This window comes from Ricinus communis, chromosome 10 (assembly GCF_019578655.1).
Source record: "Ricinus communis isolate WT05 ecotype wild-type chromosome 10, ASM1957865v1, whole genome shotgun sequence".
Taxonomy (NCBI): Eukaryota; Viridiplantae; Streptophyta; class Magnoliopsida; order Malpighiales; family Euphorbiaceae; genus Ricinus; species Ricinus communis.
The window spans coordinates 24084811-24098753 of NC_063265.1; positions in this window are offsets into that span (position 1 = coordinate 24084811).

The following is a 13943-nucleotide window of genomic DNA, read 5'->3' on the forward strand; positions in this document are numbered from 1 at the left end:
ATCAAGAATCATCAGGATAAGGTCCCATGACATATTACCTTAGGCACTGAATATTTTATTGATAACTTATTATCTTCATATGACTCTTACTATACCCAATGCCTATCTTTTGAGTGCTCCATGGATAGGAAAACATAAGATAGTATCAAAGTATAATAATCCTCATATAAGATAATACATTATTATCTCAAGTCTAAGAATCATGTCTTATATGATTGTCATAAGAGTATTATCCATAGACACTTAAGACAAATTCTATATAGACTACACAAGGGGGTCGTGTCGAGTCTCGAAGATTGAGAAGGGACAAATCTAAGAAAAGGATGGGAATAATTGGACTTAAAATTACTTTTCTAGAATCAATTTGGACCCAATTGACAGAAGAAAAGTAAAGTTTGAGTCATAAAATTACAGTTTTCACAAGTCCAAGGACTAAATTATCAAAAAATTTAGGACTTTTGCTCCTTAGAGCAGTTGGTTCTGTGCACAGCCGAATTGACTCAACACAGAGCCAATCAACTGAGCATAAAGCCAACAGGCTTTCCACACGACTGATTTGCCGTTTATTGAATTTGACATCGTTTTATGTATATTTTCGACCTAAAACGCCAAAATTAGTAAAAATAAGTTCTTAGAAGATATTTATGATAATTATTGGAATTTTTAAGTATTTTTTATGATAATTGTTTGAAAATAAAAGATTAAATCCCTTTTTATTTGATATTAATCTTATAAAGGAGAGGGACAATTACATTATATCTTTTAAATATATGAACAATTAGCAGTATCTCATAGGGTTTCCTAAACCTAATTCTATAAATAGAATAATATGGCCTAGGTCTAGGGCTGACTATACTGATTAATTACTAGAGCAAGAATTCCCAAAAGTTTCTAGCTATATCAGCATATACAAAGAATTAGCCCTTAGCTAGCCATTGAGAAAGAGCTCCAAATTAGAAAGCCCATTGAAGAATGGCAGAAAATTTTCTAAAATCCCAAAAGTAGAACTGGATTCGCAATCACTTTTTGATTCAACAGCTTCCTCATGTCCTAAGACTCGTAGAATGACAAGCAACAGTAACAATCTATAGATTGCCCTACATCCACATCATCAACATCTCTTCTCTAATTGCTTCTTATATATATTTTGGTTTATAGAAAAATATTGGCAATATTTTTAATGTTTGTTCCACATGATTAACATGAGTATACTAGAATTCCTTTCTACTAAATATGCTGATTTTATTGGATTTTGAATATGATAATAAGAATACTTAGGGCTTTGAACCTGAATTGATTAGGTTTTGAATTTGATTAGTTAGTAGATATAATTAGATTATATTTTCATTCTTTTTTTGATATTATATATTCTAACTAAATTTTTACCTCCTATGCATATGAAAATCGATTTTTGGACGTGACAAATCGAAGAAAATTGCAGAAAGCCACCCAAAGCCTCTTAGAGTCGATGGGCTATGCATAATTTTTAGGGCAATTTTTGAGTCTTTAATATATTTTTGGCAATTTCATATACTATAACTTAGGATTTTTCTTTCCAATTTTTTTTATAGGTAGGTTGTAATAGCTAAATTTACTTTATGTTCTTTATTTTTGTTTTATCTATGATGGATGCCAACTATTTCCTGTGTGATTTCCTAATTAAAAACTAACATATAGACATCAGCTTTAAAATTGGACCTGGCGTGAAAATTTGTTGTCCGTCAAGTTAATTGCATGGTGATTGGGCCTTAAAATCAACATAGACTTAATAGACTTTGTCATGCCACAATTAGGTTAAATTGGGCTATATTAAATTTAAGATCACTAAATTGAGATTTTTTATAAAAAGTAGTCTATTAGGCTTAAAGGCTATAAATCAAAGCATAATTTGTAATCGGGCTAGACTAGATGGGCCTTATATACAATTAACTAGTAAGTTAGATTAGTAACTTTGAATATGGTTGGATTTTAATAAAATATGCTAGATTTAGGTAGACCTCACATGCTATGGTGCTTGATGTGTAATATATATAATTGTTGCATTTATAAGGAATAGCTCGTTAAATAATAAAATTAAGGAAAAATGATCCTAGATACCTCGACCTTTGACTATTTTTGCGAATCTACTCACCTTTAAAACTTATTAATTTGGTCTACTATGTTTGCATATTGTATCATATCTACCCACAAGCATTTTGGCATGTGTCACTCATGACATGGCGTCCACACATGGCAAGAAATATTTGCTTACATGGCTCAGGACTTAAAGAACCTCAAAACTCATTGTTTCTTCCCAATTTTTTCCCCAATTCTAATTTCTAGGGGGAATTAAAACCTAGGGTTTTCTTCTTCCTCTCATGGCCACTTCAATAACATTCCTCTTCACTTAGAAGCTTTAACCAATTAATGCAAAATGCAAGGGGCATCATGAAGATCTTCTGTTGTAAAAAATTGAGAGTATTTATGTGGGACTAAAGTAGCATTTTGTGAATATGAGGATCAATTCATGATCAAAGGTATACTAATCTAGGGTAGGTATATTACGGTCTCTATATCGAGGTAAGCTTTGTCAAGAATGTTAGGTTTAGCTTGTTTTACTTGGAGAGAATTAAACAATGTATGATGATTTTGTTTGTCAATTTGGATGGAATGTGCTACCAATGTGACGATAGGGGCGGGTGTTGCTTTTACACTTCTGCGCTGTGGCAAGTCACTTCAGATTGGCATTGACTGAATTCATTCATGCTCATGGTCATCTATGCTTTATGCTTGATGTAGCAAGGTGTAGGATTTGTTTTGTGTATGGACGGGGTTAAACTCAGAATGAATGGTGAAATGAAGTACCAACTTTTGTAATTGATTGTACAATGAAGCTCTTGTTTTTCTCTTATATTTTATTTTTTATAGATATTTTGCATGTATTTCTTATGGCTTTGATGAAGTAAACTGAACCTATAGTTATTATGACAGACATGTGGAGCCATATTTTTATTGGTTTCATATTTGGACACATAAAATAGGCAATAAATAGCCTTTTGATATTACTATAATATAAAATCCTTGCAAAAATCATGATACCCACTACTATCACTCACATTGCCATCTACTCTAGTATTACTACTAGCCCCCACAAACCTACTGTCATCTCTCCCTCGGTCCCTATCCAATCTCAACCCAAATCCATTGTTAACTAAAGTCTTGCTAAAGTCCTTCAGATTCTGTTTTGCAATAAGATATTCCTCATCAACATCTGAATCAGGAACATCAGAAGATAGGCTATCCTTCTCATCACATTCATCATTTCCAGGGGTATAATCTTTATCCTCACTAGATTCTTCATTCTCAACTACATTGTTCACAATTTCAGGTTCTACTTCATTTTCCCTTTTATTTAGAACACTTTCAGGTTTAGTTTCATTTTAATTTGCACTTTCAAATGCAACTACAGTTAATGGTTCATCTGCACTGTCATTATAATATTGATTCTCATTTTCAGTTGCAGTTTATCCATAATTTGGAGTCATTATTACAGCTTCAGCATAATCTTTTAAAAATCCATATTCTAAACCTTCTGCAAACACATTTTTGCATTCTTCCTCAGTCTCAACAAAAACCCTATAGGTTTCCATCTCCTAGGGGGTTCATAGGCAACACTCAAGAAATGTGTATATCACAATGTTTTCACTATCTCCTCAATACTGAAACTAGAAATGCCACTAAGATTTACATTACACCCACCAACATACTTCATTATAGGATTACTAACTAATGCCCCACCCATGATGAAATTCAATAGGAAGACTGCATAAAATATATACACAACAATTAAATTAGTATGCGGCAATATAATAATAAATTACAACTAATGTGAAAACTACTTTTTAACACAAAATCTAAATCTTTATTTTATACTAGTACCAAATGCAAATGCCTTTTTTACTATTATACCAAATGCATATACGAAATGGACAATTCCTTTAACATAAATCACTAAATCTTTTATTTATTGCTAATTTCTTTTACCAAATGCATAGTCCTTATTCTATTATACCCACAAGAATAACATTCCCTACTTGCATTGCCGTACCCATTGACTGTATTAACAAATGCATACCTTCGTTGTCATTTTCTAGAAGGAGCCATATTGCGAAGGACCACATCCACAAGCTTCAAGAACAATGGAGCACAAAGGGGACAAAGATACCAAAACAATTCTTTGACAAAGGAGCGATATGGGACAGAAGTATGAAAAGCTTTAAAGAAGTGATAAAGTAGTTATTTTAGTTGTATTGTAATTATAAAACCCTAGGAATTAGAATTTGTGAAAATTTAGGAAGAAATAGTGAGTTTTGAGGTTCTTCAAGTCCTGAGCCATGTAGGCAAACATTTCTTGCCATGTGTGGACGATATGTCATGAGTGGCACACGCTAAAATGCTTGTGGGTAGATATGATACAAAATGCAAACATGGTGGACCAAATTAATAAGTTTTAAAGGTGAGGGTAGATTCGTAAAAATGCTCAAAGATCGAGGTATTTGGGATCTTTTTCTCTAAAATTAAAAACAAATATACACAAATAAGGAAGTTGGTTTCCGAATCCATATATGATTTGTGATGTAAGCTTCCTTATGGAATTGAGAAATGTTACTCATTAGTAAAAGTGTCCCAATTACCTAGGTGGTGACTCTCATCTCCACGCTAGTCTCTGTGACTAGTTAGTGTGTTCCCAATAAGGTTGAAAAGTCTTATAGTGTTATAGTCGCTAAAGACACTTCGGTGTGCGTCCGAAATCGCCGCCCATAGTGGCGACTCCATTAGGGATAAGAAAAGTTAATTCCAGTGTATATTTGTCTTTAATTTCATTATTAATGAGTGATTCTTGCATTAATACACCATTATTACACATTGTGCACTTTAGTCCCTATAGCCCCGATGGCATTGGTTAGTGGTTCTTTAGTTCTATTCAAATCTTGGAATTACGACATTGCTAACCATCACTTATAAGTAATGAGTGAATTCCTTCATCGCATGGACTCTTGAGTTGGGAGACAAGCCAAGAAAGTACACTTTTTACCTATAGGAGTCTTATATCCTCACCCAAGACTCAGCTCATGATAATGATAGTAGTAATCCCTTAGGAACCCATTTTGCTTACTATTTAAGATGTTTTTCTTTATAAGTACTTTAGCTCACATATTGAAAAGCCTTGGCCTAAAAACATGTGGAATCAGGCATCAAGCCCAAAATATGCAAGCTTTATATTTATACTGAAAAATATTGTCTTGTTTGTTTTTAACTTGCTTTAAGAGCTTATGGCGTGCACATTAGGCCTTCTAACCATAGTTGATAATAAGTCCAGGCCCAAAACCCTAGGAGAGAAAGACTCACTATGAACCATGTATGGGAGTAATAAAGTTGGAAGGATGATTGTATAGTACTTTATGAATTTCTTTGTGTTTTCTACCTTTTTGCATCTCATGTGCATCATGCATATCAAGCATCTCATGCATCATTCCAACTCTCTATTTTGAAGCCATTTTAGATTATCGTCCTTATTTTTGGATAATATAAGAATGAATATTAAAAGGGCATATTTCACTAGCAATCAAAACAAGAGTCCAAGAAGTAGCCCTTCAGAAGTTGAAACAAAGATAGCGCATAAGCAAGACTTTGATACTATCAAGACTATAATCATGTTTGAACTAAGGATTCTAATCCGATAGGAACTCCAGCAAGCTTTGGCTGAGATTTTTAGAAAATAGACTATCCAAAAGACTACTACTGTCCCTACAACTACTGCTGCTGCTACTCATAATATAGAAGCACGTGGTGAGAACATCTAGAACTTAGATGACTACATGCTAGAACAAGCTAAGAAAGAGTCTGCTCTTACTACAAAAGCTATTATGGAATCCAAGATTGTGCATAGTCTGACTAAAAGGCTTGATATGTGCAAGATATGCTAAAAGATCAAGGTTTATATTCAACATTTAATCTCGATGCACTGATGCTGATTGGAGAAGACAAGTTGCCTCCTAAATTTGTATGCCTGAAATGCGAAAGTTCAATGGAAATGGGGATCCAAAGGTGCACTTGAAGCAATATGCTGCTATCATGAGTACTACTTATTTGGCTAAGACCCAAATCATCAAGTTATTTGTACTTTCATTAGAAGGGCTAGTTGTGAACTAGTACCACGAGTTAGAAAGGCCCATAAAGTTTGATTGGAGAAGGTTTTGTGATACTTTTGTGTAGCAATATGACTACAACGCTCACCTAGAAGTCTCTATAAGAGATTTAGAATCGACGAAGCAAAAGCCTAATGAATCCTTTTCTAACTTCTTGACTAGATGGAGGAACAAAGCACTTTTAGTGAAGAATAAGCCTTCTAAAAAGGATCAAGTTCGGATAATAGTTTGAAATGTTCTCTCATCTTGGGAGGAAAAGTTGCAAATGATGAATCCCAAGACCTTCGCGGGCTTGTATGTTGATGGCTTGCAAGTAGATGAAATTGAAAATGCTAAAGCTAGTTGGAGCATGAAAAACTTTGAAGCTACAGAGATTGAAAAGCTACCATCTGAAGATGATGAAGCTTCACAAGATTTAGCTCTTGAGTTGTTTTAAAGATAAAAATATGATTATGCTTTTAGGATCAATGATATAACTTTGATTTTTGCTTGTTTTATGATGTTTACCACTACAGCACTGCAAGGCTTTTTAACCTAATTGGAAACATACTAACTAGTCACAAAGACTAGTGTGGAAAGAGGAGACGCCACCCGGATAACTCATCGGGACAGTTTTACTAATAATTGACATTTTTCGATGCCATAAGAAAGCTTATGCCGTAAATCTAGAGATGGATTCGAAAACCAACTTCCTTATTTTTTTCTTTGTTTTTAATTTTATTACTTAGTAAGCTATTCTCTATAAACACAATATAAATATTTCTACATATCAAGAACTACAACATGTGAGGTCCACCTAAGTTTAGCTCATTATTATTAAACCCGGCCATACTTATTTTGTTAGCTGACTTAACTATTTAATTATGTAAAAGGCCCACCTAGTCTAGCCTAATTACAAATTATACTTTTGAATTCTAGCCTTTAAACCTAAATGAACTACTTTGTATAATAAGATCGAACTATGTGATCTTAAGTCTAATATGGCCCAATTAACTAATTAAAAAACATGGTAAAGCTCACTAGGTGTATGTTGATTTTAGAATTTAAGCCAATTACCTTTGACACCCTTGTTGTTTTATCCAAACTAAGGATGATAATCTAAAATGGCTTCAAAACAAGAAGTTAGTCTGATGCATGAGATGCATGGTATGCATGGTGCACTAGAATGCAAAATAGAACAGCTAGCAAACACATCAAAGTCAAGGAATACAGAAAGTATATTACAATCATCCTTCCAACTTTATTATTCCCACACACGGTTCGAGGTGAGTCTCTCTTTCGTAGGATTTTTGGTCTGAACTTACCATCAACATGGGATACTAACCATCAATGCACATGCCATAAGCTCTCAAAGCATATTAAACATACAAGGTTTATATTTTCCAATATAAGGGTAAAGCCTCCATATCTTCAGACCTAAGGCCTGATTTCACATGTTTTGGGCCAAGGCCTTTCGATATATGGCCTTAAAACACTTATATAGGAAAATATCTCATATAGCAAGCAATAGGATTCCTAGGGGAGATTGCTACGAGTCATTACCATGAGCTGAGTCTTGGATAATGATAAAAGGCTCCTACAAGTAAAGAATACTTTTCCTTTACTCGTCTCTCCACTCAAGGGTCTATGCGATGAAAGAAGCTTATTACTTGTGAGTGATAGTTAGCTAGTGTCATAATTCTATAGTTCGAATAGAACTAAAGAACTACTAAATAATGTCATCGAAGCTATTGGGACCAAAAGTAACCATGCAAATGATGCAAGAATCACTCGTTAAACAATAGAATTAAAGAAAAAGATACACTAGAATCAGCTTCTCTTATCCCTAGCGAATTTGCCACTGTGGGAGGCGGTTTTGTACGCACACCCAAGTGTCTTTAGCGACTACAACATTGCAAGGCTTTTTCAACCTTAAAAGAACACGTTAACTAATCATAGAGACTAGCGCAGTGATTTTGGATTAGCCACCAGGGTAATCACCAGGACACTTTTACTAATTGAGTGGCTTTTGTCGATTCCATAAGGAAGCTTTGCCACATCTAGATATGAATTTGGAAACCAACTTTCTTATTTATGTATATTTTATTGCTCAATGGGCTATTCCCTATAAATATAACAAGGATAATATTTATAATAAAGCATTACAACATGTGAGATCCACTTAGATCTAGCCAAGTTTAAGCTTAATTCTCAATCAAATAAATAACCTAATTATCTATCCAATTATGTTTAAAGAACCACCTAGTCTAGCCTAATTATAAATTATGCTTTAATTACCAAGTTTTTAACCTAAATGGGTTACATCTTATGTGTGAAGACTTGACTCAATGATCCTATTCTAAGTTAGTTGATTAATTAACTAAATATGACAAAGCCCACTAAGTCTAATTATATTTTAGTTTAAGCCTAAACTTACCAATATGTTAACCTAATGAACTACAATCCATGTTTTAGGGCCTAAGTCTAGATGTCCAATTCTAGTTAACAATCATATAACAGTTATTTGCCATTATCAAACTAAAGCAAAATAGAGAAAATAGTAAATCTAACTATTACAACCCTTCGTACAACTAATAAAATTAAGAAAATCAACTAAAATAAGTCAAAATTGGCAAAAATCAGCAAAAGGGCTAAAAAATCTGTGAATTAGGGCAACTTAGAATGAACAACCGATTAATGACATCACAGAGCCGATTCATTTTAGCCCACAACTAATTGGTGATATCATAGAGCTGATCAGCTCAGCATACTAACTGGTTCTGCACATAGCCCGATCAGCTTTAGGGCTTGATTATTGTCAATTTTTACAATTTTCTCGATCCTCCTTTGCCCAAAAGCCGATCTAACATGCACGAGAGATAAAAGCATGATTAAAACTCAAAAAATAAGGCCAAGGAGATAAGAAGAAATTAAACTAAGCTGAAATAAATAAAAAATGGTGTAAACATGTAAAAGAATAAACTTACAAAAGATAAAAGAAGCTTTACATAGAAGATTCTATATTTGAGCATGCAATCCTAGGAGATTGATATAATCAAATGAAAACATGAATCTAGCATGTTATTCTAATCATTCAAGCCATCAGATACAAAATCCATCATATTGCATGCTATCAGATTCAATTCCTAGAACAATGAATGTTGTCAGATATAATATCTAGCATAATGGAAAAGATATTGATTAATAAAAACCTAACTCTAATCATGGAAATCATGTGAATCATATATACTCATTAAAGAAAATTATCCTAATAATGTTTCTAAATTATAAAGCAAAAGAACCAGTTTTAAGGAGATAGAGATGATAATGATGCTGGATTTGGGACCCTCAGGTTGTCACCATAGAGTGTTGATATTCAGGTCTTTAGAGATGATGAGGCGGTGGAATCGAAGATTCGTTGAGAATCTAGTGCTACTTGGGTTTTAGAAATCGAAGTTTGTTGAGAATTATTTTGGCGTTTTAGGTCCAAATACACATAAAACGACATCATATTTTAGAAAATAGCCAATCGACACTGTGCAGAGCCGATTTGGCTCTATGCTAAGCTGGTCGGCTATATGCATAACCGATTCGCTTCAAGGGTAAAAAGTTCTAAAAAAATTTAAAATTCAGTCGTTGAACTTGTGAAAACTGTCGTTTTACCTCTCAAACTTTTTTTTTCCGCTAATTGGGTCTAAATTAATTCTAAAGAAGTAATTTTGGTTCAGTTATTCTCAACTCTAACTTGGACTCACTCATCCTCAATCTCCCGAGACTCAAGAAAGGTAGTGACTTTTATCATAGGATTTTCCATAATTCCCTCGATATCTAGATTTAGAAAATGGATGCTGACAATATCTTAGTGCTATTAAAGCATTAATGTATCTTGCTAATTTTACAAGACCTTATATTGCATTTTTTGTGAGTTTACTAAGAATATATAGTTCCTCATCAACTCGAAGACATTGTAATAATGTGACACAAGTAGTTCGTTATTTACGTGCTAATTAGATATGAGTTTATTTTACCTACAAGACTTGAAGTTAAAAGTAATTGGATATGTAGATGTTGTATATTTATCTGATCCACATAAATCTTGGTCATAAACATGTTACTTATTTACATATGATGACAATATTATATCTTGGTGTTCTACTAAGCAACTTCAACTACCATATTATCTAATCATACTGAAGTATTGGCGATTCATGAGACTAATAAAGAATGCATATGGTTGAGATATATGATCAACATATTAAAGAAATATGTGATCTCCCATTAAAAAGTTTCAATAGTGTTATATAAAAATAATGCTGCTTGTATTGCACAACTCAAAAAAAAGATACATTAAAGGAGATAGAACCAAACACATTTTACCAAAAAAAAAATTTCACACATAAGCTTTACAAACAAGGAGCTTCAGATGTTCATCAAGTTTGATATATTGATAATTTAGCAGAACTAATTAAAAAAGCACTCCCTAAAATAAAAAAAATAAAATAAAATAAAAATAAAAATAACTTAAATACATAAAAATAAAAATATAATTGCTAAGTTTATTGTTTATAGCTAGACATTCCTGATTATGCTCATGATAGGCGTTCATCTGCGCACTCCACCTCTTGGTCATAAGCCATTCCTTTCAAGTATGGCTTCATACTTTTAATGCGAACATCTAAGATGTCATGAAAGCTCTTATCGATTAAGAATGGAATATCATATAATTATTCATAAACAAGAGAATCTAAACAATTATATGAATACTTATCAATAGTAGATTTAGGAGATAAAGTTAGAGAATCAAACACTTTAAATTCCATAGTTTCTCCTAAAACTGTCATGGTAAGTTTTTCATTATGTACATCAATTACAGTTCTAGTAGTTGCCATGAAAGGTCTACTAAGGAGTATAGTTTGCTCTTTATCCCTTGCTGGTGTGTTTTCCATGTCAAGCACTATAAAATCAATAGGAATTATTAACTTACCTACTTGTACTAGCAAGTCTTCTATTATGCCTTTAGGATATTTTATCGATCTATCAGCAAATGGTAGATACATAGGCTTCAACTCTTCCAAGCCAAGTCGTTCATACATTAAATAACGCATCAAGTTGATGCTTGCTCCCCAATCTAACATGGCTTTTGTAACCTTTCTGTCACCTATTGAGATATCAATGGTGAAGCTACCAGGATCCTTCATCTTAAAGGGCAACTGACGTTGAAAGAATTACACTTGCTACTTGTACTTTTTCGCTGTTCGCATATCGTCTTTTGTTGGTGCTCAACTCTTCAAAGAATTTTATATAAGCTGACTTATTCCTAACAACATCCAACAAAGGTAAATTAGTATTAATTTTAGAGAGCATCTCAACATTTTTAAAAAAAAAATTTATTCTTTTTGCTCTCTTTGGGTTGGTTTAGAAAAGGAATAGGTAGTCTATAAGGCTGTTTTGAAATTGTCAAAAATGCTTCCTTCCTTTCTTTCTTATCAAGCTTCTCAAGATTAGGGCCATTTTTCTTCTTATTTTTGCATGCTCTCATCATTGATTTTCATTTCTACTAATTCATCATCTTTAGGTTTACCTGCATAAGAAGAAGAATTCATTTCAGTTTCCATAGCAATATTATCGACAACCTCACCTCTTCTAATAATAGTAATGGAATTGGCTTATTCAGGTTGACTTGATAGTTTCTGTTTATTGAACTCTTTAACAATTTGTCCCATTTGAGCTTTTAAATATTTCATTGAGGCCTCAACAAAATTTGTCTTTTTCTCATTCCTCTCCATCCTATCATGAGAAGCCATCATAAATGATTGAAGTGTTTCTTCCAAACTTGGCTTCCTTTGTTTATTAGATCAAAGAGTTTGTTCTTGATCTTGAAATAAAGAATTGGAGTTCCTTTAGAATTGAGAATATTACTCTTAGTAATGAGGTTGATTTTGGTTTTTTAATAATTATGGTGGATTTTGTAAATAGCCTATCAAGTTTTTGGCGCCGTTGTCGGGGAATAACTTTTTGTGTGAACTAGAATGAACTTGTGTTTTTATTAATTTAGCCATATTTATTTTTTTGTCTTTATTTTGCTTTATTTTATTCTTTCATTGTTTTAACTATTTTTTGTTCTTCGGTCGCTACATTCCATTTGTAGGTAGTTTATGACCAGGAGCTCAAACTCTAATCTTATAGAGCCTCCTGTCCGATCCGAATGATCCCCGACTTTTAAGGAAGCGCTTGTAATTGAGAGAGGAGAGAGATTGGAGGTGAAGTTGAGTGGAGACATGAGGTGGATGCCAGCGAGCGTAGTAGTAGCTTGAGACCATCATTGGATGGGACATAAATGAGTATATGGGGCAGCTAACAATTTCAGAGATCAAAGCGCGGCAAAATGCACAATTTCGAGATATAAGCAGAGAGGTATGCGTTGCCAGGAGACCCGTTTAATGCCATTTTAGAGGATCCCAATGCCCATAGCCAACACTTTTAGAGATATATGACCATACGACGATAGGAATGCCGAGATTATTTCCATTTTCTCTTAAGTGATAAGAAAAGAGAATTATGCGGTCGCTCAAACCCCACACTTTTACAATGGATTTAATCTTTATAAGAGATTTACTTCTGAAGTCAGCACCCTTCCTCTCTCTCGGTTAATTATTACATCTTGGCTGAAATGACATCTCCTGTTAAAATCACGACAAGAGCAGTACGAGGCGAGGCACAGCCCCGAGAGGTATAAGGACTTCTGTTGGTTGTTGTCCAAGAGCTGTTATATTAATTAGGGCCCGCTATATGATCGGACCTTTCTTATGTCCACACTTTCTGAATTTATTAGCAGGCGCATGTGGACGCATTACTTCCTTACAAAGAGGATGAAGATGCCGTTGGTGGGTTTAGAGAACACGATAGCGAAGGAGATGGCCAGCAGCGTAACCCGAACTAAGCGAGACGTGAACAAACTACCAAGCAATCCTCAGAGCTCATCCGCCAATAGGAATGGTCAACAGGTAAGACCATCCATAGCCCAACCCTGGCTCCAGAGTAGAGCTAGCGACAAAAAATATAAGGAGCTTCGACTGCGCTCCATTCTGCCGAAATCATGAAGCTCGATGGCTGCAAAATCACCGCAGTATGTCTTGCGGAGATGCGGAGGTGTTTGCTAGTTCCTCTACTTTCTCTACTTTTTATTCATGAATAGGTTAATTAATTATCACTATGAATATACATGAGCGGGGTAGTACATGCGACGGGTCAGCAATCGGCGAAGGACATAATTCTCAGAGACAAGATTTTCCAAGCTAGACCATCAGACAGAATTCTATCCGTAATGTCTAACTGGATGTTTTTGAATTTGTACACATCGACTAAGACAAGGTTCCGTATCGGCTCCATCTCGTAGGAAGTGACAGATTTCGTAAGAATGTTGAATATGTCCAAGTCACGTATGGAAGCGACGGAACCCGTCGAACAACGTGAAGGTAAGTTAGTTTCGCCTCTAGGTAGTAAGCCCTTGATGATTGCTACTCGCTTGTGTTGTGATGCGGATACTACGTGATATCGATGGGCATAAGAAAAGGAACTTAAGAGGCAAAGTTGTAACCAATCCCTACTGAGTATCAACCAAGAATTCCTTATCCCGCTAGACCGAAGAAGTGAGTAATGCTTCAAAGCTTTTAGATATTTTAGACAAGACCATATTAACTTGCCTTTTGTTGATGTATTATTACAAGTGATGGGTAAATTTCAGGACATACCAACAAAAGTACTTAGCGAGCAGTA